At 37.8% G+C, this 18307-nt stretch overlaps 1 long non-coding RNA gene across 1 annotated transcript in view; it reads right to left on the bottom strand.

Moving 5' to 3' along the window:
- Positions 1 to 516: 516 nt before the first annotated feature.
- Positions 517 to 18307, bottom strand: part of LOC141571071 (uncharacterized) — a 188200-nt gene continuing 170409 nt past the window's right edge. The window contains exons 4-5 of the long non-coding RNA XR_016019331.1: positions 3195 to 3378; positions 517 to 695 (exon numbers count right to left, since the gene is read on the bottom strand). This is a non-coding gene — a long non-coding RNA (uncharacterized LOC141571071). The remainder of the gene's footprint in view (positions 696 to 3194; positions 3379 to 18307) is intronic.

The raw sequence follows: 18307 nt of genomic DNA, 5'->3' as shown, positions 1-18307 counted from the left end.
GAACTATCGTTTTATTTCCTATGGTACTTTTGAAGGTACTTTAGTTGTTAGAAATACGGTTTCAAAAAGCAGTCTGTTTATTCATGGGTTTGAGGGCATCTCTACTTTCCATATTTCCCTACAAGCCATTAGTATTTTTAATTTACTTATAATGTTGCTATTAATTATTGTAACAAAAAATTGTTCTTGCAATTTCTATGTTGCATTTCATTGGTAAAAGTAGATACATTCTAAATAATATATTTTTTTTTAATTTTAAACAAAAAAGGAACTACTCAAATGAGAACATGGTTGCTATGGTATACAATTAGCCTGGCTCATCCACCTTTGAAGGTGGGTATTTAAATAAAAAGCTAATTTAAAAGTAATTTGTATTTATAATTACCCCCCCTAAATATAGTCAATTCAAACCAACACTGATCTTACACTAACATTGTGGTATCTTTCCACCAAATTACAAAAATCCAACTGTTTTAAGTAGGGTAGGGAATCTACTGTAAAACAGACCCCAACATGTTTAAAGGCTCAAAAAGATAGAATTTTATTTCTCACTTATGTAACATCAGATATCAGTGATCCTGAATAGCAGGTCACTCTTACTGCTCTCTTCCAAGCAGTAACACAGGGCCACAAGCTCTTTCCATCTTTTGTCTCTGCCATCTTCACCAACTGGCTTCCACAGTCACCATGCTTATCTGTATCAAGCCAATGGAAAGGGAATGTGAGAATCACATATGGAAAGTTCATGGGCCAGTACTGGGAGTGGCACACAGCACAGCACATCGGCTACACTCAGTCACATAGCCATACCTAACTCAAGCAGAAGCTGCAAAGAAATAACCTAGCTATATGTCCCAGTATAAGAGACAAAAGGGCTTAAAGAATAAATGGCCACACCACATATTAGTAACTGTGCACAGACTGCGTGGTCTTTGCAAAGATGTTGAATGTTCCATGAGAAATAAGATTAGTAGAATATTGGATTTGTCATCAGAAAATTCAGGAATGTGCTGATTTTAATAGATAAGCAGCAAATTTAGTCAACATTAGAATGATCTTAATAGATCATTAGTGGGGAGCTGGGTGAAAAAGCTGAAGGGATTATGAAATACAGATTGGTAGTTACAAAATAGTCATGGGGATGTAAAGTACAGCATAGGGAATATAGTCAATGATATGGTATTAACTATGTATAGTGCCAGGTGGGTACTAGACTAATCTGGAGAGCACTGCATATATTATATAAACACCTAACCACTGCCCTGTACACCTGAAATTAATATAAAATAATGTTGAATGTCAATTCTAACTGGAAAAAATAAATATTTTTTAAAAAGAAATTAATTTTAAAAAATGTCTATATCACTACAGATCTCTTTCCAAAAGAAGAGCTTGTATTTTAGGTCAGACACAGGTTTTCTTTAGGACACTTGTAATCCACAAATCAACAACAGACAACAATGAATGAAAGACACCGAGAATTGGGGAGAAAAAAGCTTTCACCATTAGCTGCGTTGTTACTGTGCCAGGCACTGTGCTACATGTTTTACTTCCATTCTGGGTAGGTACCATCTTTACCATTTCATAGATGAAGAAACTGATGTTCTTAGCTGTCAATTAAGGTCACATAACTAACAAGGGCCAGAGCTTGGTTTCAAACTAAGGTCCATCTGCCTATAGCGCTCAGGCACTTAACCACTGTGCTATATATTCTTGTAAATTTAATTCACAAGGGTATTCACTCACAGGCATGAATAGTCTATTTTTAGGGGCTCTAGAGACACCCTATTGCTTTATTTTCTTGATAATTCATATCTTCATATGTGTAAACCTGATTTTGTGCCATCTTGGCCTTGAGGTTCAGCGTAAGCCAGTAAGTTCAGAGCATTCTCTGCTGAGGTAACAGAGGGATAGAAGGAACCCAAGGTCAGGTGGAACTGGGAAGCTTGTTATTCAAGAATGATGAAAAAATACTAGCGGAAAATGTGTAAATATAGTTGGAAAAAGGCAAAGTTGTCTATGTATGGGAAGCCCACAATGCTTACCAAATCTGAAGGCATACTTTTTTCTGAGAGGCTCCCTCAGGTATCCCTCTCTGGCCACAGGACACTGGACAAGTGTCACATCAAAGCGGTGGTTGACACACTCTCCAAGGTCAGGGCGAGGCAGAGTGAGCATCACCCTCTGCACTGCTTGCTACTCCTTTTTCCTTCCTGCCTCACCTTCCTGCATCTGAAGGCAGATTTTAGTCCTCCGGTCTTTTCCTCTACATAAATAATCCCATTTGGGGGGAGGCAAAGTGGAATAATGAAACGTTTGAAGTCTAATGTATTTAAGAGCCTGAACCATTTTTTAGAAAGTTGCTCTGTTTTAAATTCTGCTGGATGTTCAACCTAGCAAGAGAGACAGGTAGGCAGCATGGAGCTTCGCAGAACACGCACCCCCACACATCACGCGTGCTAGGCAACCCCTTCTCCTCCATCACAAGACGCCTCACGTTTTCTACCGACCAGTTCCGGCCTCATGTACACCCAGGGCTTGATCTGCTTACCTCTACTGCCGCCTCTCCTTTTCCGTTCTAGGTCAGGCCTTTCTTATTACCCACCTAAATATTGTAAAGCTTTTAATTATTCTTCCTGCCTCGATGGGTACTGCTCTCTGAACGTATTCTCAATTTTCTGCCCATACAATCCTCCTGGCTGCAATGACGTCTTCCCAGTTTCTGCTGCTGCTCAAAATCCCATCTATTCCTTAACACGTTGCGTATGGATCACGAGAATCTTCGTTTTTTCTGAGCCATGCGTTAAGGACGGATAATGAGAATTCTCGTTTTTACTGTTGACTCTTTTTACTTTGCACATTTTATTGAATTATTTGTGTTTCGTTAATAACAAAGGAAGCTGCTTTCTGCAGTATCACACCAGGAGGGATTACTAACATCATAGGTGAGTAAATCCTAAAAAATTACATAGAAAAATAATAAATGACATAGAAGCATTTACGCTTTAAAGAGAAGAGTGCATTTTAAAGTAGTTTCTTTTAAAAATCTGCCGGAATAGAGGGGTATGAGGGATTTAAACCCTGCCATACACAATGTGTTAAGGAACAAGACAGACTTTCCTGTTCACAAAACCGTCCCCCTTTGGCAACGCCTTTCCCCCTGCGGCGCCTTAGCATGACGTCTCTGAACTCACCGTTATCTGTCATAGTTGTACACAGCTGGCGGCGTGACTGCTAAAGGAGAGGCTGCACTGATCCTGGAGGATGGATTCAAGGACGAAGGAGACATGGTCCCTGACTCCAAGGAGTTTACTCTCTTGGGTGAGTTCTCAGCGCAGATGGCAGAGAACCAAGAAGGCGATAGAAGAGGACCAGCACCTACATCAAGATAGAGACATTTATTTCCAGTACAATTAACTTAAGGCTTCACTCTATCCTTGCTCCTCTAAGAGTGGTACCTGAGACTACACACGCGTTGCAGATACGTCTGCCTATTCATGTGCATGAATATATATGCTTATGCTAACTATATGTAATTCTTCTATTAGTGGGAAAGCAGTTTTTCAAGGGCCATTTTCTTTCTTTGGCTTTATGAGTTGATTCTTTTCAGCCTTTTCTGAAGGAAGAGCACTTCGATCAGGTAGACCAGACCCACTGACGATTTCAGGTAAGGTTTAGATTCCAGACAGTCCTATGCGGAAAGCAGCATTGTCACAGAACGATGCCTGAAGAGTGCGTATTCATTTTAGGGTATGCCCCCTACAGGTAGGAAGACTGAGGGAGAAGAGCAATTGGGGGGGAAGTTGTGAAATGCACCTATGAGGTGGTCTCATTTGAGTTGATAAATAGGTATTTTCCAGGCCGCGAAGGGATCTACTAAGACACAGAGGCTTGATAGCAAAGTCTTATTCAAGGAAAGGTAAATGGTATATTGTCGATGGTAGTATTGGCTACCTTCGAATTTGGTTACATGTAAACGTGGCCTGACTTAGCGGCATAAACAAACAGGATTGCCTTTTCTCACAGAAAAGGAAGCCCGGAGGCCGGCACGCCAGGGCTGGGGCAGCAGCAGCGTGAGTGGTCCGAGTCCCAGGCTCTTCTCTTCGCACGCCCTCTGCAGCTACTAGCTGTCGTCCTTGTCTCATGGTGAGAAAGGGCTGCTCTACCTCCAGGCGTCGGTCCACTTATCCAGGTGAAAAGAAGAAGAAAGAACCAGCAAAGACAAAATGGAGGCACTGTTTCAAGAAACCAAACTCTTCCCAGAGCCTCTGACAGGCAATTATTTGCTTACATCTCATTGGCCAGAACTGTCAGATGACAACTCTTGGCTGAAAGGAAGCTGAGAAATGTATTACTATTTGTCATGTAGGGTGTCATGCGGGGTCTCAGTTCCCGCTCCCTGCATAAGAACACAGGACATGGTGAGGCCAAAAAGGAACACCCACGGAGCCATAGATGGGGGAGTAACACCACTATAGTCTCACTGGAGGCTGGGTTGGAGACACAGGAAGCAGGAGCCACACTGTTCGCAACCCTCACTCCACTGCTTGCTGGCTCAGCCACCATCTCCTTGCCAGCCCCCATTTCCTGCTAGCATAGCCACAGCAGTTATATTAGTGGCCAATGGCTCACTGGTTACAGCTGACAGCCAACTAGCCACAGCCTATGGCCATCCAATCACAGTTGATGGCCATTTACTACCTGAGCCAATACCTTTCCATGTGAGGGTGGGTGAGAGCCTGGAAACTGCACTCCTGGTTCTGTCCCCACACCATTATTATCATTATTATATTATCATTATTATTATTATTTTGTAACTGCCAATTTGTATTTCTTAATCCCTTCATCTTTTTCACCCAACTCCCCAAACACCCTCCCTTCTGGCAACCATCAGTTTGTTCTCTGTATCTATGAGTCTGTTTCTATTTTGTTTGTTCATTTATTTCGTTCTTTAGAATCCACACATAAGTGAGATCATACGGTATTTGTTAACCAGGGCATATTGGTGTTCCAAAATAAATTGGTGTTCTAAGAATAAGAAAATAAGAGAGATTAGATATTCAGTAGACAACTACCAGCATAAAACAGGCCTACTCTGAGGGTAGGGAGAGTGGTGAGAAATGACTGATAACTACACAAGTGCCAGATAAGAACAGGTCTTTTGTGTTTTGCTAAGGAATTTGTATTCACATCATGGGACTGGTTTTAGAAAAAAAAAAAAAATTATAACCCTAGAAGCCGTGTGGGCGGTGGATTGGAACAAATAGACAAGGAAGCAGAGAGACCAGCTAGAAACACTATGAAAGTCTAGCCACGGGATGGCGTGAGCCTTTTCTAAGGCATTGTAACTAAAGACAGACAGATATTTATAAGATATTTAGGTGGGAATTGGAGAAAAGGTAGAAAAATAGTTGTCAAGAATGTTTCTAAAATTTCTTCTCTACATGACTGAGTAATAGTAAAATTATTTACCAAGCTGTGAAAGTGCACATGCATTTTAAATAGTAGAATTGCTCCTATTTTTACCTTGTATCTCAAAATTTAATAGTATAACCCAAGCCCTTAGCAGATGTTGTAAACCCTAATAAAATGTCAACTTTCACCCTCGCCCCTCTTCTACTATTGCTTATTTTATTAATTTGAAATACAATTTTTGTATGACACATTACAATCAAAATATAGAACCACTATATATGAGTAAAGAACAGCTACGCCAAGCAATCATTTCAAAGAAAATTTGTTTTGACTTCTAAGGAAAGTAGTTACTAAATGATTATTTCCGTCCAAGAATGTTAAGCATTATTAAATGGAAAAGCAGCGTTTCCAATTGGCCCTGGGGTGGCTGAGATTATTTTTCTTTAGTCTTGAAGTTGTCACTGTTATTCCCCAAATAAAGTCTATTGCAGCAAAGCTTACAGAAACGTTTTTAAAAGAGCATCAGTACATTTATACAATAGAGTATTACTCGGCCATAAAGAAGAATGAAATCTTACCATTTGCAATGATATAGATGGACTTAGAGAACATTATGGTAAGTGAAATAAGTCAGATGGAGAAAGACAAATACAATGTGATCTCACTTATATGTGGAATCTAAAGAATAGAATAAATGAACAAACTAATCAGAAACAGTCTCAGAGATATAGTGAAAAAACTGAGGGCTGCTAGTTGGGGGGTGGGGATGAGGGAGAAGGTGATGGGATTAGAAAGCACAAATCGGTAACCACAAGATTGCCACAGGGATACGAAAGACACTTTGGGGAATAGAATCCATAATGTTGTAAAGATTTTGTAGGGTATCGATGGACACTTGTCTTATTAGGGAGAAAACTTCATGGACAGTGTAAGTGCCTGACCACTGCACTGTACACCTGAAGCTGAAGCTGAATAATAATGAATGTCAACTATAATTATATATATATATATATATATATATATATATATATATATATATATATATATATATATATTCCACACACACACACACACACAGGATATGGAGTACAGCATAAGGAATAGAATCAGTGGAACTGTAACAGCTATACACAATATCAGAGGGCAATAGATTGGGGAAGGCGGGTTATCATTTTGTGAGGGGTATAAATGTCTAACTATTACATTTATTACATGTTTTGTACACCTGAAAATAATAAAGAAAAATTTTTTAAAAAGCATCAGAAGGCTACTTCCCAAAGAATCAGGTTATAGTGCCTCACAGTGGTCTGAAAAGTAATAAGACACCTTGTTCTGTAAGGTTTAAAACACAACAAAAAGAAAGCCTATTGAAAACATGATGCAACTGCGTTTGTTCCCTAGGGCTGCCATAAGAAATGTAAACCACAAATGCGGTGGCTTAAAAGAACAGACATGTATGCTGTCATAGCTCTGGAGGCCGGAAGTCCTACTCAGGTGGGAGCAGGGTTGGTTCCTTCTGGAGGCTCAGGGAGAAGTCACCCTATGCCTCCCTCCCAGCTTCTCTTCTCCTAGGTTGCTGGTCATCCTTAGCATCCTTGGTTTGTAGACACATCATTCCACTCTCTGCCTCTGTCTTCATATGGAGTTCCCCTCTGGTTTTTCTCCTCTATGTTTGTCTCAAATCTCCTTCTCCTTTTTCTTATAAAAACGCTAATCACTGAATTGAGGGCTCTCCCGAAATTCAGGATCATCTCATCAGGAGATCTTCAACTTAATTTTATCTGCAAACACCCTATATCCAAATAAGGTCACATGCTCAGGTCCCGGAGGTTAGGACATGGACATAATTTTGGGAGGACACAGTTCAATGCACCACAACAACCAACCCAAGTAGAAAACCAAGCTTTTGTGCTGTCACGGGGGTCACAGACAAGGAGCGCCCAACTTGAGTTGATTGATTGAACACATGGACCTAAGAGGATAAACCAACCTCTATTCAAAGTAAATACTCTCGGGCTATTCAATTTAGACTTATTTTTAAAGCTGATGGAGAGTCCTGTTTGTCTATTTTTCTACATGCCGCATTTTTCTACTGTAAACTTTTTTTCATTTAATAGTTTAACATGATAAAGGCCTTTGAAATTGTTGAATCATCATTACTTTTTTCTTTCCCTTACAGCAATAAATCAAAGAAGACAGAATATTGCCTACCTTGCTTGTATACCTTTTCTTCTCCTCATTGCAATTTTATTCACTAGGTAACTTTACCCTGAACATTTCCATATTTTTAGTTAACTTTTATTTACAGTTTTGGAATAGGAACCTCTGAACCATGAAAAGGGCAAAAAATCAACTGAAATTCTTTGATGCCTACATAAAGCAAATGTGTATATCTGCTTGAGAGCGAAATAATGGTAAATACACACACTTAGACAAAACTTTAGTTTTACTTTAAGAATTTAAAAGATTTTTTGAAGGGAATTAAAGTGAAAAAAAAAAGCAGTTTGCATCTTGGCAACTTTTATTTACAGATCTCTCATCAGTAGGTGACAACACAGAACACAATTTTATATTTTAAACAATATATAAGGATCAAGAGTATGAATAGAGATATTTGAAATAATTTAAATATAGATTCTATATAACTAGTTTTTTAAAAATGTTCTCCCTATATTGTATAGTTAAAATTCTTTCCAAAACATTATCGAGTACCTACCTGCTCTGAGCTGTGAGCACTGTTTCCAGGATACCGTGAACAGGCAAACTAGGTGCCTTTTTTTAACAGGGTTGTCATTTTTGCAGGTGGAGACGGACATTAATAAATAAGCACTAAGATAATTTCAGATATTAATGAGTACAGTGAAGACAAAGTGACTAAGTGTGACATAAGGGTATGAGGTAACAGATGTCTGCTGCAGCTAAAGTAATCAGAGAAGCTCCCCCTACGGAGATGATGTTAGAACTGAGACTGAATGATGAGAAGGTACTTTTAATACCGGTAAAATGGCTAACATCGTTATGAGCGAGGCCAACTTCATTTACTCACACTAAACACAAGCAGTCTAATGGAAGAATGATGTCAAATGCTTTAGGACAAGACTTGAGACCAGAAAATATATTTCCGAGCTAGATTCATCCTAGATCTGATGTGTCTGGCCAGAAACCCCCTTATATGTATGGCCAGAAACCAACTGGGAGCATTCCAGACCCAGCCCTGTGGTCTTGTGCCAAACGCCATTTTATTCTATCAGTTCTGGGTATGACAGCAGCAGGATCTCGGCAGCAAATAGTGGTAAGTAAGGGCTGAAACTGAACTCCTGGGAACCCTTTCTCTGACCTGCCATTGTTCCCTTTTCCTGACTGACAGCAGCACATAGTTTCACGTTATCATATCTTTGTGGCCTGTAGGGCTCGGAAGGGTTGATTTAGAAAAGCTTGGAGGTAGGAGGAAGACCTAGAACAGAGATTGATTTCTGATAGAGAAGCAAAGATAGGCTTTTCAGTTTCTTATCTCAGTCTCTCAGGGCTGCATCTGGAAAGAACAATCCAGCAACAATACCTACCTTGATGTTATAGTCAGGTTTTTATTTTGCATTGGAAGCCAAGCTTTGGATTCTGTTCAGACCAAACCAATGATCACTGTTACTATTATTTTTTGGTTCCCATTTTTATTTTTAAAAAATCAACTATGTTGAGGTATAATTTACATACCACAAAATGTTTACAGGTCAATCAGTGTTGACAAATGTAGACATCTGTGCAAATGCCACACGATAAAGACAAAGTATTGCACAACCCCAAGCATTCTCTTGTGACGCATTCCATCCAATTCCTATCCCCCACCCTTAGCCCCAGGAACAATGGTGTACTTTCTATCACTATAAAGTTGTCTTTCCTAGAGGTTCATATAAATGGAAGCGTAGAGTATGTGGTCTTTTGGGTCTGGCTTTTTCCATTTAGCATAATACTTGGAGATTCACCTGTGTTTCAGTAGTTTATTACTTTAAATAGCTGAGATATAATATTTCATTGTATGGCTATACCACAATTTATCCATTCACCTCTTGATGGACATTTGCGTTGTTTCCAACATTTTGCTAATATGAAGAAAGATGTTGACATTCAAGAATAGGTCTTTGGTGGACCTATGTTTTCATTTTTCTTGAGTAAACAGTTGAGTGAAATTGCTGGGTTATGAAGTTAAGGGTGTATTCAGCTTCATAAGAAACAGCTAAATCGTTTTCCAAAGTGATTGTACCATTTTACATTCCCACCAGCAGTGTATGGGAGCTCCCATCTTTGCCAGCATTTGGCGTCTTATTTGTTTGTTTTTAGTGATTTGATTGAGTGTATACTTGAATAAGTGGTATTTCATTGTGGTTTCAATTTTCCTTTCCCTGGTGACTAATAATATTAAGCATTTTTCACTGTGCTTCTTGACCACTCATATATCTTCATTTGTGGTCTATTCAAATCTTTTGCCCATTTTTTTATTGTGTTGATTCACTTTATTGAATTGATAGGTTTTTTTACGCATTGTGAATTCAGTCTTTTGTTGATACATATATTGTGAATATTATCTCCCAATATGTGGCTTGCTTTTTCATTGTATTAATGGTAATTTTCACAAAGCAGAATAGTTTTCTTTATTTTTATTATGTTGTGATTTTTTTTGGCTTATTTTTTCTTCTTGTCATATCCCGAATTCATGAATGTTGTGAAATTAAGATTGTAATTTGCAATAATGTATATTACAAAATATTAAATGTATGAAAAAATATACTATGGCATTGAAAAAGATGTTCTATAATTACGACTGCCTGTGTTAGTTTTCTATAGCTGCTATAACAAACACCACAAATGGAGCAGCTTAAGACAACACCTATGTATTATCTCAAAGTTCTATACATCACAGGCTGGTCACAGCAGTCAGGTAGTTCTCTGCTCCCGGTTCAATAAGGCCAAAATCAAGGTGTTAGCAGGCCTGCCTTCCTTTTTGACAGGTCTGGAGTTGAATCTGCTTTGAGGTTCATTCAGGTTGTTGGCAGAATCCAGTTCCTTGAAGTTGTAGGACTCAGGCCCCCGATTTCTTGCTGATGGTCAGCTAGGAATTGCTCTTAAGGCTGCCTACCTTCCTGGCACATGACCCCCTTCAAAGCCAGCAATGGTCGTTGAGTTCTTGTCAAGGTTTCTGTGTCCTTCTGCCTCATCATTCTGGCCTCATCCTCTCTCTGACTGACTCTCGTTCCTTCCTATTCTACTTATTAAGGGTTCACATGATTAGATGGGGCACAGTGAGATAATCCAGAATAATCTCCTCCATTTTAGCTCATCTGATTAGTAAACTTAATTGTATCTGCAAAAGTTTCTTTACAGCAGTGCCTAGATTAATGTTTGATTAGACAACTAGGGAATGGGAATCTTGAAAGAACATCTTTAAAATTCTACTTCACACACTGCAAAACTAATACCCATATTATATGTGGGGAAATACTTAAAATTAGTTTCAGCAAGAGGTTGAAACTAAGAATGCTAAGAGAATAATTGGAAATCATTATACTAATGTTCAAATATTGGGCTATAAATTAGAGATCATGAGTAAGGTGAAAGTTATAGACATTCTGGCATTTCATTCAAATTGTCACTTTTTACCTCTCTTTAATCTCTATCACTTTGAGTGTGAGAAAAAGGAAAACTCTTTTATCATATTTTACTTTTTTCCTTTGCAGTTGATTTGCTCGACACCCAAAACAATGAATAGTTTGTGTCTGCAAACCTAGAGCCCTAGTAAATGTAGGATATTTTTTTGAGAAGTTGCTAACATTAGCAGAATTCAAAAAAGAAATGATAAAAAAAAAACAACAACAACAAAAAAAACAATTAAAAGGCTCCAAATTGGGATTTCTGGTCAGGATAGCTGAGTAGGTAAACACTGTGCTTGATTCCTCTCATGATCACTTCAAAATTACAATTAAACTACAGAACAACCACATCTTTCCCTTTTCTTAAAGGGACACCAGTCCTATAGGACTAAGGCCTTAATCGTATGACCTCAGGTAACCTTCAGTACCTCCTTAAAGGACCCATATCCAAATACAGTAACTTTGGCCGTTAGAGTTTCAATATATGAATTTTGGGGGGACATAATTCAATCTGTAACAGTTGCCTTAATAACGTGTGGTTTTTTTTGAATAAAAAGTGACAAATTGTACTTGTTATAGATTGAATTGTGTGTCCTCCCCCATCTTAAAAAAAAACAAAAAAAAAAGACCAAAAACAACAAAAAAACAACAACACACAAACAATGAAATCCTAACCCTTACTGCCTCAGAATGTGACCTTATTTGGAAATAGGGTCTTTGCAGATTTTTGAAAGGTGGTTCAATGGCCTTTACTTTAATTTTTGTCAATGATTCATAAGACTTCTTTAAAAAAATATATGGTAAAAAACATATAACATGAGATCTACCCTCTTAACACATTTTTAAGTGTATTGTACAGTATTGTTAACTGTAGACACAACATTGAACAGCAGATCTCTAGAACTTTTGCGTCCTGCGTGACTAAAACTTTATACCCATTGAACAGCAACTTCTCATTCCTCTTCCCCAACCCCTGGCAACCACCAGTCTACTTTCTTATTCAATGACCGACTACTTTAGATACCTCAGATAAGTGGAACCATGAAGTATTTGTCCTTCTGTGACTGGCTTATTCCACTAAGCATAATGTGCTCAAGATTCATCAATGTTGTAGCATATGACAGGGATGAGGGTTAATTTTTTTGGGTCAACTTGACCGGATGTGTCTGTGAGGATGTTTCTGGAATGTATCAACATTTGAATTGTTAGACTGAGTAAAGCAGAGAGTCTTCCCTAATTTGGATGGGACTCATTTAATCACCCGAAGACCTGAACAAAACGAAAAGGCTGAGTAAGAGGGAACATCTCCTGTCTAGCTGCTTAAACTGCCCTCAGATTCAAACTAAAATAATTGGCTCTTCTTGTATCTTGAGCCTGCCTGCTTTCAGACTGGCATTTACGCCATTGGCTCCCCTAGTTCTTAGGCCTTCAAATTCCTACTGGAAGTAGATACATGGTGCTCCTGGTTTTCTATCTTGTTGAATGCAGATCTTGGGACTTCTTAGCCTCCATAATTGCATGAGCCAATTCCTTATAATGTCTCTTTGGTCCTGTTTCTCTGAAGGACTCTGAAAATTACAACAGGCTTTCCTTCTTTTTTATGGCTGAATAATATTTCATTGTATATATAGCACAATTCTTCCATCAGTGGACATTTAGGTTGTTTCCACATCTTGGCTATTGTAAATAATGCTCTATTAAACACGAGAGTGCTAATATCTGTTCAAGATCCTGATTTTAATTCATTTGGATAAACACCCAGAAGTGAGATTGCCAGATCATATGGTATTTTTATTTTTTAATTTTGTGAAAACCTCATACCGTTTTTCACAGTGGTTGTAGTACTTCAGATTCCTACCAATGGTGCAAAAGGGTTCTGACATCTCCACTTCCTTGTCAACACTTGTTATTTCCTTTTCTTTTCTTTTTTTTATGATAGTCATCCTAACAGGTGTAAGGTAACATCTCGTGGTTTTGATCTGCATTTTGCTGATAATTAATGATGTCAAGCATCTTTTCATATGTCTATCGGCCAATTGTACGTCTTCTTTGGAAAACTGTCTATTGAAGTTCTTTGTCCACTTTTTTTTATCAGGTAATTATGATTCTGCTATTGAGGTGCATGAGTTCCTTACATATTTTGGATATTGACCCCTTATCAGATATATGGTTTGCAAATATTTTCTCCTGTTCCATAGATTGCCTTTTCACTCTGTTGACTGTTTCCTTTGCAGAAGCTTTTTAGTTTGATGTAGTCTCATTTGTCTATTATTGCTTTTCATACTGTGTATCCATTAGCATATTTTATAGTTATTTTTAGACTTTCGTCTTTTAACTTCTAAAGTGATTTATGCACCATTATAGCATTACAGGGTTCTGTATTTGTCTCTATATAGAGGGTGCCAAAAAAATGTATGCACATTTTAAGGAAGGAAAAAACTATTAATTGTAATACTCAATATACGAGGGGAAGACAATGTGAAGATACACAAGGAGAAGATGGCAATGTGACAAGAGCATTGCCAAGGAACTCCACGGTTTACAGGCAAACACCAGAAGCTAGAAGAGGCAAGGAAGGATTTTCCCCTGCTCATCGGAGAGTATAATTTGCTTGCTAGAAGTTTGGTTTCAGACTTCTAGCTTTCAGAATTGTGGGACAATAAATTTATGTTATTTTAAGCCACCCAATTTTTGGTACTCTGTTACAGTAACCCCAGGAAACTAATACAAGAGCTCCTTTAATAATTTAGTTTCATTGAGAATTCCCTCCTGCACACCAAGAGGTATGCATAAGCACCATCATTTCTGAGTGGTTCTTATTCTCTGTACAGGAAAAACTGGGAGCTTGGGAGAAGAGAATGCAAAAATATATGAGGGGTTATTGAGCTATAATGGATGTTTCTTTTGAGGAATTTGTTGAGATATCCAAACTTTAACTTGAGAGTGTTATATCAGAAGCCAAACATATTACAGCAGACACTGGCTTATTACTTTCTTACATCCTCAATAAATATCACTAACTTACCTCATCGCCTTGGTGACCTACATCATAATGTCTACCCTCTAAGGAATTTTTTGTCTTTTCTTCTGATTTGTTTTACTTAAATAAACATGCATGCAAGAAAAATAAAACAGTAATTAAACAAATTACAAAATTATATGTATAATAGTGTCATGACCTTCAAGCAAAATATATTTCAAGACTCAAATGTCTGAATATCACTATAGCATAAAATAGAGTGAAATATAACTGAAATATTTACGTGACCAATCAGATAGCACTGAAGTTATTTATATAAGCATTGAAATTTTTCTCCCCCTCAAATAAATATATTGATTTCTTGTTTTCTTTTACTCATGACTAGTGGATATTAGTTTTTATGATAGAATTGAGCCAATGTTGAACTTTTTACTTCATGCAGAACAAATTCTACACAAAACTTCCTCACTTTCTTTTTACTTGCAGTTCCAGGACTAGCATGTGACTTTCCTTTGGGGTCCCTTTTTTCAAAAAGGAAGAAAGTTGTGTCATTTCACAGTAGTGGAGATAAAAAAAAAACCAAAAACTAGAGATGTGGATTCCAGGCCAACGGCAAGGTGCACTCAGAAACCTGACACATTCCTATCCACCAGCCTGAATCTGTGCGGTGTAAGTTTATGCAAATTTTCACATCAGCTACCTTTGAAGTTAAAACCATAACGGTAAATTGTAAATCCATAAATGCCCAGGGGTTACTGTAATTAAAGCTAAGCTCTGAATGCCAGTAAACACTGATGATTGGAGTCTGTCTAAATCATACCAAGAAAGGAATATCATGAGAATTTGTGAGGTCATTTTCTAAATAACTTCCATCAAATAATGCTGGATTCCTACAGGAGAAATACCACCCTGAACAATATTCGGAAGATGCCAACACTAAATAGCATGTATTAATATTAGTTTCAAATTAAAAAGAAAAAAAAAACTAGAAAATGTAAGACTATTGTAGAAGAATATATTGATTACTTAGGAAGTTTTTAAATTTATAGAGCAATTGGAAAACACAACACTTGAAAGTGCATTAGAACAGAAAAGCTGTAACTTCTGCCCCAGTCAGATTTCTCCACGAAAAAGCATTCATTCAGTGTGTGTTCTTATATTAAGAACATTCATCTTCATGTCAATCAATGCCACCAGTTGGTTTTAAACTCCATGGCAACAACATTAACTATTAGAAATACCAAGAGTAGCAATAAAAATAATAATTATAATAAATGTCTACTTGGGAGAAATTTTCCACTCTTTCGGGAGTTTGATTTCTCCTTTGTCTCATGAAGGTAAATTATAATAATTGTTTTGTCAGTTGCTACTGGAGATCTTTTAACTTCCTATCACATCAGTTCAGAGATCCCAAGTCTAACTGCCACTCAGATAATGTTAAATCACTCTGTGGGGCCCTGCAGGAAGTTACTGCTTCCTGATTTTTTCCACTGAGTTGTACAGAATAAAATCCAATATTCCCTTTGGAGCACTGCTCCAATCCCACAATGCTTTGGGGTTATATTTAATCAGACACATTGAAAAATATTAACTTTTACAACAACAATGCGTTGGGAAACTGCATATGTAAATGTAAGAGACTGGAGGAGTCTATAGTTATTGATTTCCTGTTAGAGAACAATTGGTAATTCTTATGTAATTGAGAATTTAAAAAACTCTCTAACTTGCGCTTTAAGCTAATGAATAGCTGTATAGAGGCAAAAACAAATAATATAGATCAAAATGGAAAAAATGAAATTTCTAGAATTCCCCTCTTATTGGGGTTCTATGAAAACAGGGGCAGTGTTTTCCATGTTCATTACCACTACGTCTCTAGCACATGCAGTCTCAGCAGGCAATTCATCACTGTCGAATGATTAAAGGAAAGGCGTGGTGGCCATCATAAAAGATCTGTCCACAGTCATTTTGACACAACCTTACCTTGGTGCTTTTATCTCCATCCAGACATTTTAATTATAGTCCAAACTTAAAAGACAGGTGGAAAAGCATAAGTATAACTATTTTGTTTATTAATTACACATGATGTTTTGAAACAACACTGTGCTAGGGTTCTTATGACCTCTGGTGGGATGACCCTATCTTTGTCAAGATGTGACTTTGAACTATTCAATATCTGAAGTCCAGTTCTCCCATTGGCAAAAATACAGAGAATAATGTCTAGCAAAAGTTTATTACAAAGGAGCTAATTTTAATAGCAAAATACAATAATGAAATGAAACACTGCATTAATAAGAGAAATATTCTTATGCTACTTTGTGCTTGTGCAGGGCTCTAGCAATTACAAAATCCTTCCATTTTTTTTATCACCCCATTTGCTGATCAAAACCATATTACAAGAAAGATAGAACTCATCCATCAAGTACAAATCTGTTAACATGGGGTCATCTAAAATAAAACATGGGCATTTTCTAATAGCTTCTGTAAAGTATACTTTGCATACCATACAATTCACGTATTTGAAGTGTAAAATTTAATGATTTTTAGTTTTTGCAGTTAAACTTACAGAACCTCCACAATCCAATTTTAGAACATTCTCATCGCCCCAAAAAGATTATCTGTGCCCAATTGCAGCCACACCTCATTTCCACCTCTAGCCCCCAAACAGAAAAATGACAATTAGTGTTTTAATATAAGTATGTCCCATATATTGCATGGGACATACTAATACCAAAACATTTCTCACTGTTTATTTGAAATTCATATTTAACAAAGGATCCTGTATTTTAGCTGGTCACCCTACCAAAACATGGACTTTTAAAACTATTTTTTTTAGTATTGTTTATGAGTTTACACATACTTATTCATAATCTCTTCATTGGCAATCCAAAATATGCTTTTATAAGATGGCTGACCAAAGATGTATGTTTTTGCAAGTCTTCCTATGTAAGATGCCATTAGGACAACCAAGGAATTCTAAGAACAAGTATTTCTAAGGAAGCTAATCGCCACGTCCTTATCAGCTATGAGTGCACTCACCAGAGATGTTCAGGCTGGTGCTGCTCTGATATATTTAAATGTTTATAATTCTATCTGGTGTGTCCTGAGGCATTACACTGCCACCATTGGCATTCTTCAGTGCACTTGTGCATTTTAGAGTTAGCTACAGGGTGTGTACAGTGAAGATGTGGCCCTTACTAGTGAGGAGATTGTTCAGGAAGTAGTAAGTGTAAAACCACATGGGAACCACAAGGAGGAGAAATTGTTCTGCTTTATTCATATTGCCATTATACTGGGGACCTGCCCCTTCAGGCTGGGACAGTTCAGTAGCCACAGACCTGCTTTTACATGAAAAAGAAGCTTTGGCTGACACATGGATGTTAGGCATCTAGGAAGACAAAGCTAGACAAATGTTATGTGCAAAATACTGTATTAAGTGATCTTTTTCAGTGTCTATGGTGTGATTCCTGTTTGTTTCCCTCCTTCTATAACCTCAGTGTGGCCATTCAATTAATCTGTCAACAAATACTTCCCAAAGATATTGATTTGAAAACGAGATGGTGTGGTGGGGACACAGAAGTTGAAGCATCATGTCTGATTTTTGTTTGCCTTTTTGGTCCCAGGGCCTAGTAGGGTCAACACTCAAATCCATATGCCAAATAAATGAATACATTCAGCAGCGAATCAGACAGAAATGGTTCCTGCCCTCAGCAAGTGTACAGCCTATTTTACTGACCTTTTTTCAGAAAAGTTTTGAAGCTCAGCAGAGAATATCAGGCCATAACAATCTCTTGTATAGAGCATATAAAATGTATTATATATGTTGGATCGAGGCTCGCAAAACAAGCTGTTTACTAGTAGGGACAGGACTATGGCCACACATGTGTGAGACTAACAAGAGTGAAGTGAAAAACATGTTTTTGTATGAAACTGAGCATAACAAAATTGAGTGATAAACACCTTCACCAAAACAACTTCTGGTTATCATCTGAGAGATAAACAACTCCTGGCAAACAATTTCTGGTTATCACCTAAGACGTAAACAAGACCAAGGAAAAGCGGATAAAAGCAGAACTCCAGAGCAATGCCGTGAGTAGTCTGACTGGGCGCTTGGCTAAGACCCTCTGCGAGGCTCTGAGCGAGTCACTATCCGACATAGCAAGCCACAATACCGGGCCTCTCCGAAGCTCTTCCTTTATAAGACCAACTTGCCACAGCCCCGTTGGGGGCCCAGTCGTCTCTCCTGGACCAGGGACCTTCTCCACCTCGATTG

The sequence above is a fragment of the Rhinolophus sinicus genome, chromosome 16, assembly GCF_057876585.1.
Source record: "Rhinolophus sinicus isolate RSI-liver-muscle chromosome 16, RSI-T2T, whole genome shotgun sequence".
Taxonomy (NCBI): domain Eukaryota; kingdom Metazoa; phylum Chordata; class Mammalia; order Chiroptera; family Rhinolophidae; genus Rhinolophus; species Rhinolophus sinicus.
This window is presented reverse-complemented; position numbering and strand designations above follow the sequence as displayed.